Source organism: Temnothorax americanus, unplaced genomic scaffold (genome assembly GCF_048541705.1).
Source record: "Temnothorax americanus isolate GAGA-0224 unplaced genomic scaffold, ASM4854170v1 Scaffold4, whole genome shotgun sequence".
NCBI classification, from domain to species: Eukaryota; Metazoa; Arthropoda; class Insecta; order Hymenoptera; family Formicidae; genus Temnothorax; species Temnothorax americanus.
Window position 1 is genome coordinate 2,452,167 of NW_027509547.1, and position 14,079 is coordinate 2,466,245.

Sequence of the window (14,079 nt, forward strand, 5' to 3'; positions counted from 1 at the left end):
CCGGCAGATTACGGAGGGCGACGCAATCATCCGTGCGTCGACTGTCGATGTTGCGTCTATTATGCCGGAGGAAGGATGTGCGACGCGAAAGACAACTAATCGCGGCGCAGGAAAGAGTCGAAAAAGGACGAGGAGATCGGCGGCGACGGCGACGGCGACGGCGTCGACGGCGAAACGCGTCGAGTCTCCCCCTCATTGGTTCGCCCGAGATTAACACTCGTAACTCATTCGGGACACGAAGTCGTGCGTCACTCCTAGCTATGCTATAATTGCCGACATAAATCAATCGCCCGATGAGATCATAAACCCGGGGCGATACAGTGCGCCAACAGATCCATATAACGCCAAGTGCAGGGCTGCATGTTAAATGTCAATTGATGTCGGCCTGACGTATCGGATTATACTGCAAATGCCGCTGCGAGATGACGCGATGAACAGAACGCGAATTTCGGCGCCGACGTGTTTCTAAAACCGCGCCTAGCTCCGTTCGGCGCCCTTAATTTTTAAATGCCCGCCGCTTCGAAACGCTCTTGAAATAAATGTCGGCCTGGACTCGCTTTTATATACATATACACGGTGACCCGCGTTACCACGGATACAAAGCGCGATATAAACGCATTCGGTATACCGTGTCGAAATTTAAATTTTATTCGTTTAACAACGTTTTACTCGTTTTCGGTCGTCGCTTCATCCGCGCGCGAGCGCGGAGCGGTGAAATAACAACTTCGCGTGTCGTTTGGCGGAGTATCTTAACGCCGACGCTAACCGCTCATCACGCGTCCTCATATTTCACCTAATGCACCGTCATCTTCCATTCGCCGGGCTTGCACCTCGCCATCAACAAACTCGGTCGGCCGTTATTATCGTAAAAAGCCAATACGCACCTACGCTACATACACAACGACGCGCGCGAGGTGAGAGAGATCTTACTCGACGCGATTCAGCGAAGCGATGCAGGTAAATAACTCCTGTACATTACGCCGCTCGCTCAATGGGAGATGATTGGCCCAATTACAGGCAGCGTAGCAGAAAATGAGGGCTTCTCTACGTGGTTCCCCACACACACCCGAGGATACTACCAGCTATATCAACCGCCATTGGCGGAGGTGGCTCTCGCCGGTCTCCTCGACTGCGAGTCCCTCGCGATCGAGTCCTGATGGGGTCGTCCGGGTTCGCCTTCGATGACCAAGCGATGATTGCTCACGTCACTTCCCCGTTTACCGATAAGATCGCACCTTATAGCTCAAACCCACCCACTGATCTTCGCACTCTCTCCCTCCCTATCTCTCTCTCTCTCTCTCTCTCTCTCTCTCTCTCTCTCTCTCTCTCTCTCTCTCTCTCTCTCTCTCTCTCTCTCTCTCTCTCTTTCTTTCTTTCTGCTTTTTCTTCTTTCTCTTCTCCTCCATTCGCCTCTTTCCCTCCTCCTCGTCATCTTTCTCCAGGTTCGAGACTTGTATTCGCGCGGGAACATGTGGCGATCGCGCAGCCTCCAGGGAATTCAATAACTGTAGATCATCTCGATCACGAGTTAACGCCATGCCGCGCGCGCACAGTCGTTTTATGAGCGCCTCGATATCTCTCGTATATGTATATATACACGGGCACAAGGGCTCCTCCATCTCCTCCGAGTGAAACGAACGATCGCTCATTCCCCGCTGATTGGGATTCCGAAAATTACGATGCCGTGCCGCGATCATCTCAGCAAGATCTCCTCGCGGAATCTCATCGTAAAGGTCGGAGAAAAGTGCCGAGATTAAGCGTGACAAATGTACACGGCGGACGATTACGTTGTTTAACGAAGTCCCGGCGTGGTGGAGGCGCCTCGTTGAGGAAAAGATTCGCCGATGTATCAATAAAGTTGTACATTAGATCACACGGATACACAGATATTTAATAATACCGACTCGATACAATGTTGCCTTCGAGAGAGGCTCTACGCCTACTTGCCGTAATTAATTAGTTTCTCGCTAATTCGCCTCCGCGCTCGGTTCGAATACTGAGTTGCAGTACATATAGCGATAATACTGTACGAAATAAACTTTCAATTAATAAGCAAAAGGAAGAGTCTCTAGACACGACATTCTAACATTCCAACATTCAACAATAGCTTTTTGTTTGCCGCATAAATAAATTTCAGAATCTAACATAGCTAAATCTTTTGTTATTGAATATTTTAATTATTTCGAGGAAGCACATATTTATCAAGGAGTCAAGTAAAAACAGTCTGGCTGATCAATTATATTACTGATATATTCATCAATAAAGTACATTATATTTATGCAATAATTGAGATCATTAATATTATATCGGTATGTGATCACGTGAATTGAACATTACGCAATATGACGATTCGATCGGAAAAGTCTAGCTGAAAATTGAGTTAACCTTTCGTTATTCTTTTCCTCAGTACCTCGCCTCGCTCGCACTATAAACCTTCGACCCTGGAATCTCGGTGGATGCGGTGCAGCTATACGCGCGCGGGACGGTTGCGTGGCCCGTTCGCGAGGTCTAAATATTGAGACGGTGTTTATTTAACGGGGAGATATATGATATGACGCGGACAATATAATGCATTGTATTCAAATACGGGAGCTCGCGAGTCGTGACCGGGAGCAACCGCGGCAAGGAGCAGCCTCTCCACCATTGCCATCACCTGCGGCACCACCATTGCACCATTACCATCGCCATCGCCGGCGTCGTCGCCGTCAAGTCGTCCCGACCTCTCCGCGCGCGCTACTCCACCCGTATAAATAATATCCCGCGGTCGAATTCTTTTCGGGATTAGACTCGCGGCCCGCACGTTACCTATACGAACAAACGCGACCAGTAGTCCCGTCATCGTCGTCGCCGCGTCGTCGTCGTCGTTGTCCTCCTCCTCTCTTCCTCATCGAATCGCAAGGGCGAGTACTTACATGCGCGCGTATGTACAGCTCTGCGCTTGCGGACCGATCGAGCGTGCCGGAGCCGTATACACGGTGGATAATGGCGGGCAAGAGAGCGAGGGGACGTATACCTGCGACTACGTACCTGCGTGACAGAGAGTCCGCGCGTACGTTACTGGTTATCTGCGGTCCATATCAAATGCGACCGAGGTCCTTCCACTGCGCTCTCCACGTAGCGCACAGTACGCTCCTTCGGTGTTCCCCGCGACCCCCTCGCCGCCGGTATCTCGCCGTCCCGCGACAGGGCTGAGAAATCCTTTTCGTTCGAGTCTCCTATACTACGACGTTCTCGCATAATGTATCCACAAGCGGATCCTTTTTCAATCGGCGGTCTAACCCAACCGCGTGAAGGAAAATCCTCGTGCGAGCGCGTTGCGAACGTCTCGATCTTGGGAAATGGCATGAACAGAGAGATCGAAATATCGATTTTCCGTTGAGAAGACTAATAATTTAAAATCGACGGAACAGAAGCGTGCAAGTTTTTTTTTTAATATAAATTTATCTCGCAAATTATGTGAAGATAACAGAGTTAATCTTTATTCCACTTTTGTACGTATAATATTTTGTATTCATTAAATTACGATTTAGTAATCATTTAGTCATCGGTGGCAAGTCAATATCATTGCTATTGACGATTTGCTAAAGAAGTAAGATTAAAAATTTTGAATGCATCCTTTCCTTTTATCGCCGTACGCACAAAGGAAAATGCTTAGGAACATCGCAATCGAAATGCCGCTATCTACGATTCAAAGATGACAGGGACGAATGTGTCGGTGGTCTTTCTGAGCGGTTGGGTGGGCTTACGAGTCGCATGCATGCACGCGTACATTACGATCAGTATGCGCGGGCAGACGGCAACGAGGATGACGAGGTCTTCCGCGACGACGACGTGCGTCGCGTGGCCCGCCCTGCCTCCTCTCATTTTCGAGTTCCCGACGGATAAATATGTAATGTCCGTTTCCTGATTTCCATCGGCGTGCGTGTCGTTACCGGAGGTCGGCGTGACAAACAGTTTTGCCGGATGTCATAAACTCGGATGGTTATTAATGCCACCTTGCATCAGCCACGTTTTGTGATCCACGTTTTTACGTGTGATGACGGTGAAAGGTGTGCCGGCTGGATTCACCGTATGATGCACTATTCCACTTGCTTTTCTAATCGCGAAATAACGAAATGCCATTTTCTGCTTAATTTCAGTAGACATACGTATATCGAACTGCGAACGGGAGGCCAGAGATTTTATTTTAATTATCACATTTGCAGGGTCATAAATAAACGCTGATCGAACAGCGAGAGTTCTGACGGCCTGAATGTTATTCCCGCAATATTGTTGATAACAATACCGTAACAATCGTTTGCCCCGACCTGATGGAATACCGCATTCATTAAACCCAGATGCGTATAGCTTGGTGGATAAGACCAATCGATTGGCGGCATTTCGTCCATATGCTTCGCGTCATCTCGAAAAATTCTGAAATCTACCAAGTGCTCAGTCGTAGCGCCAACTTCTCGGCCACTCATCCTCGTAAGTTTCTGGAGGTGACGGGTGGTCGTAAGAGGAAGATGGCGTCCGACAAGACGTAATATCGTTCCCATCGTCGACTCACTCAGCGTCGTCCATCCCGCGTCGTTCTCCGCCACTGGCTCTCCCCGGTCCACCCGCCTTCCGCGCCACCTCATATATCTTTTGTTTCTCGATACTTTCGTCGAGCAGTTTGTTATTGCCCGATGTAGACTAGGTATGTATGTACGTGCGCGAAGCAGAACGGGGTGGGCCGGGGGGGGGGGGCAAGTGAGCAGCGAGAGAAGCGGGAGAGGATGAACGAGGAAAGCGGAAGATTAGGCGGCGGAAAAGAGGAGAAACAGCGAGAAAGCGGGAACACGGAAAGAACGGCGAGTGTACTGACACAAACCGGCAGCTACCGAGCTGCTCAAACTAACAAACTCGAGCTATATACGCTATACCTCGAACTCGAGGAAGCGAGCGCGGAGGCTGATGAGGCAAGGGGGGCGAATCGGCGTGGCAACGCGCGCGCGCGCGCGCGGGGGGTTGGACTCGTAGAACGAGAGAAACGGAGAATTCAGGACAAAGTTTCGTCATTGCGAAATGACACGAGTGGTCTTTATAGCGGCAACGCCGGCTGAGAGAGACGTCATATCGCCCTGTCGGCGTCCTCCTCTTTCTTTCCCGGTGTATTGACAAAAGTGTCGGTCGGCCTCTCCGCCTCTCGTAGTTTCGTCGCGCCATTCCCCGATATTACCGCCCCGTCGTCGTGGCCCGCACGACGCGGGGGTAGGACGAGGGTGATTGCGACGAAATCATTGCGAGGAATAGAAGAGGTGCCGCAGTTGGGAACTCATAAGACGTAAAACCGCCTTACCGACGTAGAAAGGCGACAACGGCGGCGGCTGCGAAGAAGAACGTCAGCAGCTCTTCTAATCGAGGAGGGTGGAAAAAAGAGGGAGGAAGAACGCGAAGCGTCGTCGTCGTCGTCGTCGCCCCCGCGACGACCGAGGCGACGACTGCCGCGTCGAAGAAATTCTTGGCGAGTCGCAGGAATTATCACCTTGTCGTCGCAAGGATCTACGTCGATCGACATCTCTTTATTTCCTACGCGATTCGAACCAACGAGACAAACAAGTTTTTGCTTCACGATTAATTTATCGATATTCTATATTTTTTGGATAGATATGGACGGAATTAATTGCTACGTTCAAAATGAGATACAAAATTAATTCTTCAATTTGTACATAAATATACATATATCGAACTATGCGTGTAGATATACGCGTGTCACTTCTTCCCGATAAATCTGATTGTATAATTTGCACCTGTGCGTACGCAAATCGGTAACGTTTATTGGAATCTCCACCTGAATTCTTCGGTCTGCGCTTGCATGGCACATTGAACGTTAAATGCGGCCATTTAGCTTTCCACGTACGATAACGTCGAATGTAATCTTCGTATTAGGAAAATAAAATTCGGGATCAAACGGCCGCGTTAAGGGTTGCGACCGGTAAATATAGGGACGCGGCTATACGTATAGCTTTATCTCCGCAATTTTGCACTTAGTAAAACAAATTGCGCGCTAATGTCCGCGAGCACTCAGCGGCGAAATTGGATCAATTAATATCGTTAATTCGTAACGCACTTTGGCGGCTTCATCTCACGATGATAATGATAAGTAAGGAATGAAACGCGAAAGGGACAGCGGCGCAACGACGGCGGCGACGACGGCGGTAGCCGCTTCGCCAAAAAGAGCACGAGCGTCCAATCGCAATCTATCAGAAGAAGCTAGTGACACTTTCGATCGGGTGTCAGCCAACTTCTCTCCCATCACTTTGACGCTCATCTGCTCGCCCTCACCCCGTCTCGTCTCACCACGGACCGCCTCGTCCCTCGGGTCCGTGGAGTCTGCGCTAGTCAACTCTACGATGATAAAGCAAATAGATAATGTCCGAACTTTAATTAAAACCGGACGGCTGAGTGACATATTTGATTACCCGAGAATTTAATTAATCGCCTCGCAGACCTACTCCGACGCGACAGGGACGCGCACCGAGAGCGGGGGGGGGAGACAAGTTATCCGATAAGTCGCGGATTTGTATTGCAAAATTATCATCTCGTTGTTCTTCTTTTTCCCCCTTTCTTCCGTTCCCGCGCATCCGTCCACGCTCTTGGAACGGGCCGGCACGGCTAACGAGAGGCTAATTAGTCGTGTGAAATTACTCGCATTCACGGCCGCGATAAGCACCAACACTCGCGCGAACGTACGGCTGGCCGTGCGGGTCCACTGAAAATGGCATATCGTTTCCTTTACGCTCATCCCGTTTTCCCATCCTCTCGATCGGGCACGAGAAAGCTACTTCAGGTACGATTATCATTTTTATTGTTATTCCCCGCTGTCGGCGCGGAAGAGCCGAGCTGCCGAGCACGTTGTTGACAACGCAGTTACTTTATATTTAATTAATGGCAGATGCTCCGACTGGTACCAAGGCTGAACCTTCATCCGAGAAGCGAACTCGGCACATAAAACGATAAGGTACGGGAAAGAAGTAAAAATGAAACAAAGAAGTGACTATGATAATTACTGTCTCGTACGATTCGATGATACGTACGTGATAAAGCGAATTTTTAATAGCGCTATCAACCGTATCCGTTTATGCCCCAGCTAGTGGTAATTAAAAACGCATAACGCGAGGTAAAAGTCGCCCCGCCGCGCCTTTTCCATTTTCGACCGTTCCCTGCACACGCCAATTTTTGCATCGCGGAACAGCAGAATAATGTGTCCCTACGACACTTAATGAAACCAATGAAAATATTCCTCGTCCAAACGTTCGCGACGTAACTATAATAATTGAAATTTCGCTTGAAATAGACGTTATTCGCGTATCCGGAAGATTAATAATGTCTAGATTAATATCATTTCTGCTTTTGCCGACGCAAATCGGAGGGGGGAAAGGCTGGCTGCGTGCGCGACGGCGATCATGAATTTTATGGCTCACTGTCGATTTCGCGCGAGGAAATCTCAAGGTTACAAGGGGATCGTTCGCCGTGGTAAGGTCACGCGTGCTGTATGCCGCCGTGGCTCCGAACGACCATTGCCGCGCGCGCACGCGTGAGTGACTCACGGGCGTGCACGGAGTCGCTATAAAACCTCCCGGGTACCGCGGGACCCTCCGGCGGTCGTTAAAGGAGAAAGAAGCCACGCTCACGTGTCTAATAGATTTCGCGGCGTTATTATTTCATTGCGCATGCAGCACGCGAGCTGGCCAATAATGTCTAGCCTTTAGCTCCGTTGGATCGACCGGGCGAATGGTCGTCAAACGAATTGGATTGCGCAGATTCCGGCAACTCGTTTTCTACATTCTGCTTGTGCGAAACCTGCCTGTCTCGAGAGCTTCCTCCTCCCCCATGCGGATAACCCGATTAGACGATTACTCGGCCCATGCATCTACAGTATCCATGCATTAATTGCGAAATATTGTCATTGGTACTTAATTGATGGCATCTTTTAAATGAGAATTTTGCATTTACATGTTTCGACATTACATAAATGAAGAATTAGACAATGAATTTAGAGACGAATTGTATTGAGATTGTTATGTTTAAAGCATAATTGTGATTGGTCACGTTTCTTCTTGAACGAACATTACTTTCAAATTCTTATCAAATCCTTAATCTCTCCATGTGTAATTAATCTCCTTAGTAATTTCTATAAAGAAGCGAGAATATACTTTAACACAATCGAATAAGAAACAAGCCGTTTTCGGTCTAAGCTTAGATCTTAGGCAGCAATATACTTTAACACATCTTTTTCCTTCACATCTTTTTCCTTCCTTAGTTCGACGTAGACAAATTGACGCATTACTCGCATCGGGCTCTCGAGCCTCGCGGCGAAGAGATCAGCCGGATCCCTAAATTAGCGCGGATCCGCGTATCCATCGGGCGCCGTCAAAGCGAATCGCGGCGTTGCGCGTTGGATCGTTAGCCGCGGCACGACACGCCGGTGATTTACATTAATGATTCGCCGGACAGGTAGGAAGAAAGCGAAAGGGTTACGAGGCGTCGTTTCACGTGGCGCATTACGCACTCCGAAAAAGAAGGATGCCGCGCGAGCGCTCCTGCGAGAACGCCGCGCCGGCCAAGTCGGTCGGTCGGTCGGTCAGCTAATCACGTGAAATAATTACGTTTTGTTTTGGCTGCTGCAGCGGCGGTTGTGCGATGGTGGCCGCGGTGGCTGATGGACATCGGCCCGTCACGCGAGGGATGTCTGCGCTCACGCGCGCGTTAAGACGCACGTCGAGAGAAGTCGGAAGAAAAGGGCGAATAAGCGACCGAGCTGGAGGAAAAGGGTGCGCAAAAAAAGGCAGAGAGACCAGGGGAGAGAGAGAGAGAGAGAGAGAACAACCGAGGTATCGTGCGCCTCGGTGAAGGGACGGCGGAGGAAGTTGAAAAAGGCGAACTCTCTTTGGCCGTGGAGTTCTTGCGGCGAGCCACACAAGGAGAGGCCGAGGTAAATCCCCATCAACGCTCGTCACGCCGGCTCAAAATACCGGCGCTCGCAATATTCATGACCGTATCGTCCACGAGCGAGACGAGCACGGCCGCACAGAGAATCGCCGCGCGTTCCGACTGTGAAGATTCGCTCGTTCCCGTGACACGCGCGACGAAGAGATACATATGTTATGATGTGTTTCGATCTTTTTTATGCAACACGATGTGCCACTGCGAACAAACTTGCGTAATTGCCACCTTGATCGATGTTGACAAAACTAATTGGAAACTTGAACGTCATGGATTAATCGAAGATAGTCGATCTCCATAGATTTAGTTTAAAGTCGTATTGATCATCAAGTCCATAATCTTGGGCAACAATCGCGGCGATCTCCCGCGCGTTTTGTGACCTCGTTTACAGCCCCGAGTTCGCGCCGATCGGTCGAAGGAAGGAAAGAGGGCGGGAAAGAAGAAGGTGATAGACGCACGAGCAAGAATCAGACATGGGACGGAAGAAGACGAAGAAGGAGAAGGATCGCCGTCAGGCTTTCAGCGCCGGGCTTCGCCAGGGCGTGCTGATCGTAAATATCGCGTGGCGCATCAGATATTTCGGAGGGAGCGACCGAGAGTTATGGCGGCCAGTCGGCCAGACGAAGCGCACAGAGTCATAGGTAGGGGGAAGGAGAAAGATACGGTGGGAATGAGCAAGGGGGGGAGGGGAGAGAAGCGAGAAAGAGAGAGAGAGAGAAAGAGCGAGATCTACTCTATCGTAGTACGGCGGCAAGAGCGATGGCAGGAAGGAGAGAAAGAGACACGCGGGACGAAGAAGGACGATGGCAGCTTCGGTATAGCATAACTTCAGGTATATCCAGTGCCAGTAAATTATACGCAAAGTGTACGCGGGGGCCCTCTCCACCCCGCCCCGGAGCGGCATCGACCCCCCCTCCCCCGTCCCAGTCTCCATCCTTTTCGTCCTTCTCCACCTTCTCCTCGCCGCTTCCCACCCTCGACACCCCAGAGGCCGCGCCTGCCTCACGTACATCATTATGATTGATCGCTTCACCTTACTTTGTAATTAAAACTAGTTGCCATTGTGCCCAGCTCCGTGTGCTCGTTCGCCCGCTTCGTCTCTCTCCTGCCCTCTCTCTCTCTCTCTCTCTCTCTCTCTCTCTCTCTATCCTGCTCTCGTCCACATTTACATACACAGCGGCGAACTGGGAGCAACGGTGGCAGTGTGCGCCCACCACCAGCTATCGTGCAACCAGCCAGCCAGCCAGCCAGCCAGCCAGCCAGCCAGAGCAGCGACAGCAGCGAACCAGCAACGACGTCGGTCCTTCGTCGTCATGAGGAACAGAAGCGAGAACGGGGAACGTCGCATCGCTTGCTGCCACGACGGCACCGCGAAACTAACAGTTATCGTGGAGCGGACCCCCACCGACGAGAGATCCTCGACGATCCTGTCGCACCCCCTTTTTCCTCCTGCCACTGCACCACCGGAGCGTGATAGCTCTCCGTTCCTGAGTCCTCTCCGCTTACCCCCGTCATCTACCCTACTCACTTCTTCCCTCCCTCCCCCCAGCCCGGACCAAGTCACCACTGCCACAATCCGGTGAGCGCACCCCTGTCTCTTCCCGGGAGCCATGCGTCATAGTTATCTATGCTTTTTGTAACGGAGACTGATTTAGAGCCGTCTAAGGACCCCGGGCCCTACGAAAATTAAATAATTGCTAATTTATGGCGTGGATCGAGCCGCTCGCACCCCGAGACACCAACACCGGCTCGTCCCGCGCGTCACGATTCCTTGTGCAACGGTTTTCGGTTTCTAGAAAACAAACGCGGAAGGGTCGCGCTCGGCAAACAAGAGGGGAGAGGGGAGTAAGACGCAAGAAGAGCGAATTCGATTCTCGGGTTTAATTGTTTCGAGCAATTAGTCGAGAGGCTGCGAGAGAGGCACGCGACTCTTTTCCGCAATTAAACTCGAAAATATTGGAAAAAGTTCTGTCTCCCGATGTTTGACATTGAGAGACACGAATAAGACGCTTCTGTGAATCTTCAAGAACCGCAAGACCTCGAAAACGCAAGAACGGTTTCTCTTTCTGTTCCTCAAAATTAGTAAGAACAATAATATTCTGTACCATACAAAATTTCTAGTGGCTTTTTAAAATCTCCCGAATTCAGTTCGTCTATGAAGAAACTAAGCGCTTAAATTCACGCGTAACGTGTGACGATGATGGGAAGGATGAACGTTTATCGTTACCTCGATACGAGTTCCGTGTGTGTCTTGTCTCGGGATATAAAATTAGATTCAGAACCGTTTAATAAAAGATGACTGGAAGAGACCAGGAGCAACAAAACGTTCGCTTTCGTGCTAGCGTGCAGCGAGGCGACGGCGACGGAGCCACGACGAATTAACGGGCGCGTAATTATGAAGCGCGACGCCGAGATCGCGAGATTCGTCAAACGACGTGGAATGCCAGACGCATGTTGACGCTCCTCCGCGCTCGCGCACACGGTATGCAAATTAATGGTGACGCGCTTTAATTCGGCAATAAATAGGGGGTCACCCTTGCAGCGGCCATCAGACCATCGCTTACCCTGCTCCTTTTTGTCTTGCAACATGGGAAAGCTTCAGATTTATTTGACGCGTTTCGACAATATTTATAGGTCCGGTTCGCTCTGGCCGTGCACATGCGACGTCGGCGCGACTTAACGAAACCTCTCTTTTCTGTTCCGTCCCTCTCTCTTTCTCAATTTCTCCTCGCTTTCCTCTTTCGTCCTTTCCGTTGTACTCCATCATAGTCTTTCCGCCTCTCACTCCCTTTCCTTCTCTCTCTCTCTCTCTCTCTCTCTCTCTCTCTCTCTCTCTCTCTCTCTCTCTCTCTCTCTCTCTCTCTCTCTCTCTCTCTCTCTCTCATCTGCCACGGAATCTGCCACAAGAACACGGTTTAAGTGTCTCCTGCGGTAACCCAGTTATGTTTCTGCATCGAGTCTTGTTTCACTAGAACGCGCCATAATCCCTTTTTAATTTTTCGCAACTACCAGAGTATTATAACTACGAAACATACGCAAAGATCAAGCATTCTATTTTATCTAAATTTACAAAGAGATGAATATTTTAGGTGCAAAAACTTAACAATGCGTGTTTATTGCACGCGATTTATAACATTTAATTAACATCGATTATAAGTAATGTAATTTTATACTGTTGAAGATAATGCAACGATATCTCCAGTTCGCAATGCCTTCATTAGACGAACTGATCATACCCGAGTAGTCGGCTAATCCGCAGAAAAAGAAAGATTAAAAAAAAGAAGCTATGAAATTTATCGCTCAAAAGAAAAGGGGGCCATGGATATAAATCTCAGGTATTATAATGGGATCTGTCTATTATTAAAGAATGAGTGATTTAAGGGAGGGGTGGAGCTCTCGACTAAGCTGCACTGTCGAAGTGGGTGGGTAGAGAAAGGATCGTGAATTTGATCGGCAATTCAAGCATCTATCCTTCTCCTCCTCTTCGATACTTCGTTACCAACATGTTTCAACTCTGTTCCTACCTGATTGCCATATACATTCTGCATATGTTGCCATTTATAAATACTGCAAGGTATTCATCGCTACTTCTCTGTCACAGTTATCTTAATCAAGTTTATATAATTTATTTACATTTATTTATTATTTATGTAAGTGATTATATTGTTAGTAGTTTAGTAGTTTACAGACATTTATTTTTTTTTTACTTTATTTATTAGTTTTCAATTTTTTCGGAATTAAAAGAAAGTTTACTGTGTAACCCAGCTATACAATTTTATCTATATTATTTTCATACTAATTCTGTAAACAACGTTACATAAATATTCTATTACTGGTATATATACATTAAATTATACGTCCTTTCCGCGGACACTTGATGGCGCTGTTAATAGGGATTAATTATTTTGTATTTATCGCTATCCAATTATTCTTCGTTAAGTACCACTCAGGTTCCCTTCCTTCGAGCAGCTTTGCGGAAGTTGGATCGTGCCTGCTGGAACGACGACCGTTCGAAACCGCCCTAACGTATAATTCCCAGTTACCAGGGAAGTATCTTATCTGTCTTCGGTAAGATAGTACCGGAAACTACGTACCCTCGCCCGACAGTAATTCCAGAACGTCGTAGGCACGTAGAACAGCGAGCTGCAAGAGTCCTATCGATCTTAATATCGATCCTCAGACATTTCTTACGATGGCGCATTACTGTTAGGTGCTCCTGCAACTCGTTGATCATTGTAAAACAATAAAATATATTAGTGTGTGCAAAGAAATCAACGATCTTAAACTCTTTTCTTACAAAAATAGAATTTTTGAAATTTTTATATGAATTGTGAATCTCACGTTTCCTTACAAAAAAATACATGACTATTTTTATCACGATATAAAGCGTTGTTTGATTATCGTATATTTTGAATCTAATCCGTATTTCCTTCAAATGTTACAATTGTCAAGCTGTAGTTTTGTCTCGCTACAAAGTTAAATTTGAATTGCAGTTTCATAATGTGTGTTATGGATAACAAATATTAAAAATTTCACCAGCTTTTCCGGTATATTTTCATTAATCAATAGCGATTATTCTATTTTCAACGAACTATACTATCCATGCGTATTTAGTGGGCTCGTGAGTTTTGCAGATATCTTTAACGAGAATAAGAGGAAAGATATAAAAGACTCGCCTTCGAGCGAATTTCAACGTATCGCGATATCGGAACGATCGTACGAAAGGCAGCACCTTCTTGGTCCTGTCGGTGCGTCCATCCATCGGTCCGTGGGTCCCGCCAGGATATTTACGACTGACCGACTCATTGGCGCTGCGAGTTGAGCGAACGGTCGCCACAAATCACGCGAGAAAGCCGGCCTTTCTCTGCTCTGGGAAACGCCTGGCATTTTTCTCTGCCGGGGATAACTTTGACTTATTGGTGACAACGGGGAAAAGAGACGGAACGAGAAAGTTAGGGCGCGAGCGGAGAAGTGAAAGGAGACGGGAGACGTAGTGTACCATCAGCTCAATGGAAAAAAGACGTGTGCGAGAGTGAAGAGTGAGATGAGAGAAAGATAGACAACGGGTGGGGAGAAAGAGAGAGGGAAAGGGAGAGCAACGGTGTGGAG

The 14,079-nt window shown here is 48.4% G+C and overlaps 1 long non-coding RNA gene across 1 annotated transcript in view; it reads right to left on the reverse strand.

Annotated features, from left to right (window-relative positions):
- Positions 1-12,707: 12,707 nt before the first annotated feature.
- LOC143902563 (uncharacterized) overlaps positions 12,708-14,079 on the reverse strand; it is a 35,005-nt gene continuing 33,633 nt past the window's right edge. The window contains exons 4-5 of the long non-coding RNA XR_013258406.1: positions 13,065-13,863; positions 12,708-12,991 (exon numbers count right to left, since the gene is read on the reverse strand). This is a non-coding gene — a long non-coding RNA (uncharacterized LOC143902563). The remainder of the gene's footprint in view (positions 12,992-13,064; positions 13,864-14,079) is intronic.